The 2,376-nt window shown below is 51.8% G+C and overlaps 1 pseudogene; it reads right to left on the bottom strand.

The window, feature by feature from the left end:
* The window catches only part of LOC110391939, an 11,444-nt pseudogene extending 9,967 nt beyond the window's left edge, over positions 1–1,477 (bottom strand).
* Positions 1,478–2,376: the final 899 nt, after the last annotated feature.

Here is a 2,376-nt window from a genome sequence, read left to right as displayed (position 1 = left end):
CTGAGTATCTGGCCAGGTTCTGGTGAACCATGTGCAGGCACAGCAAGGGTCGTGAGACTGCCTGGGCCACGGACAAACTGAAACCTCATCTTGAAAGCAACTTTTCTGAATTTCTCTTTTCCAGATAACTTCTCCAGAAAGTCATAGTAGAATTTCTTATCAAAGGTCATTTCATCAATGAAAAGCACTCCTACATCCTTCAGGACAAAGGCAATGTTCTCCCCATTCTGCAGGCAGCTGGAGATGAGGGACACGGTGTTTTGGATGCAGGCCTTCCTTCTCTGCCATGTCACAGAGGCAGCTGCAGCCACCTCAGTGTATTTCAGGGGCTCCGATCCTTGTGAAAAATGAGAAGAATGGATTTGGTCATACAGTTGCCTTCCCAGCAGTGCTTCCCTGAAACTGTTTCTTGCAGTTATCACCCAGAATGGACCTATATTTGGATGTGCACGTGGGAGGGAGCAGTTTGCTTTTGAGAAAGGAGGTGATAGTCTTGTTTGCCCTGTCCATGCAGCCAGCAAGGCTTTTATCCACCTCCTATCTGGCAGGGATTCCTTGTCAGACTTGAAGTGGTACATAGCTATGAAGTTCCCGGCCAGGTGAAACACAGGCCACCGCAGAGTCATGGTCCCAATCCTCAGTCCTGATTTTATTGGAGATGATATCAAAGGAGCCCAAGGTGGGAATCCAGACCCCCTGCAAATAGAAGAGAAAGGAAGGGCTGAAGGATTATGGGTTGACTGGAGGAAGAGCTGGAGGGGGTCCAATCTAGGGACAGAGCTTATCAGGTGTCCTCTCCCACTGTTCAGAGGCACAAGCCAGGGCAGTGGGAATAGCTCTGGAAAGGAGCTCCCCTGTTCTCTACCTCCCCTTGCCTTCCAAAAACACCACACAGCTACTTTTTCCCAAAAAGCATCCTCATGGAATACAGAAGCTTCTAGAGACTAGGATCAGCCCTGAGATATGACAGCACCTACCACAAGTGATACCACACTTGCAGGAAGCACAGTGGATACACAGTAGAGAAATTTGAGGTGAGTTTCCTGCTTCCTGTGGAGGGGAAGAGTCAAAGGATCTCTAGACTGAGCTGGACAGAAAGAGGAAGAACACAACAGTCATCACACCTTCTGCACCAGGAGCTGTTGTACACATGTGGCCTCTATATGCCAGACAGCAACTTCCACTGAAGGGCAAAGGAAAAGCAGGTCACACTCTGCATCTGCCACTTCCCAGTGCTCTTATTGCCCCTTAGCAGGAGTGAGGTGGCAGATAAAAAATGTCATCACAGTCACCAGTCCCACGTGGAGACAGCCCCGAGATGGTCTCAGTGCTGGGTATTGCCTACTCAGTGCCAACATTGGCTGCAGCAATGTCTGGAGGCATGCTCCACTTTATTGCCATCCTTGCAGAAGCTCATCTTGTTCCGTTTCTCGCCAGCAGGTTGCTTCTTATTGGTGTGAGCCAAGTAGGAACTCATCCCTTCCAGACGTGTCTGTTCCTCTCCCAGATACTCCTTCAGAATGCAGGACCCATCACTGTGCACTGCCTTTATACCCCTCCTGGGTGGTCATGTCACAGATATTGACACGATGACACAGAAGCAAGTGGCTGGTGTTGGCTGTTGCCATTATGAAGCTGCCACAGAAGCCTGCTGCCCACCCTGACCTGCAGGAGCCCAGCTTTGCTCTGCTCCTGCTGGCACTTTGTAGACCGGGACCCCGTGTGTGCCAGTGGCACCACAGCAGAGGCGCTGGTGGTGGGCACCTTGGGCAGGCTGGCCTCACCCTGAGTTGCAGAGCTTGCCATCTTCTGAGGTTCTTCCCACACTGGCCCGAACTTCTCAGTTATGAACTCTGGTAATTTGGTTGATCTGGATCTTGGTGGCTGCAGCCCACAGCTACTCATTTTCGACACTGAGGGCAGGCTGGCCACAGGGATTGATGAAGACTACGGGACAGGCTTAGCTGCCTTTACTCAGCCCAGATCTTGATCAGTTCAGAACCAATCAAACTCCCACTGCTGTTCTGCTCTGTGAAGTCAAACTCTCCAGGCAGTACAAGTCAATCTGATTGTCATGTCATTACATGGGGGAGAAAAAATGATTCTCTCCCGCCTGCCAAAAATGATCCATACTTTGTAATTCCTTGCCTAGTTAAGTGCAATTCACTTGAGTTTTGCTTTCCAGATTTGTCTGTCTAAAGATAAGAGTCACGGCGCGCTCTCTCGACCGCCGGCAATGGAAAACGCAGGAGCAGCGCACAACTCTCCGGCCGGCTCGTCCCGCCCGCCCCGCCCCGCGCAGCCGGCTAGGGGTCGCCTCCGGGGCGTCTTGCCGAGCCCGGCCAAGTCTACCCGGCTCCAGCCAGACGACCGCCA

Source organism: Numida meleagris, unplaced genomic scaffold (assembly GCF_002078875.1).
Source record: "Numida meleagris isolate 19003 breed g44 Domestic line unplaced genomic scaffold, NumMel1.0 unplaced_Scaffold649, whole genome shotgun sequence".
Classification (NCBI taxonomy): domain Eukaryota; kingdom Metazoa; phylum Chordata; class Aves; order Galliformes; family Numididae; genus Numida; species Numida meleagris.
This window is presented reverse-complemented; position numbering and strand designations above follow the sequence as displayed.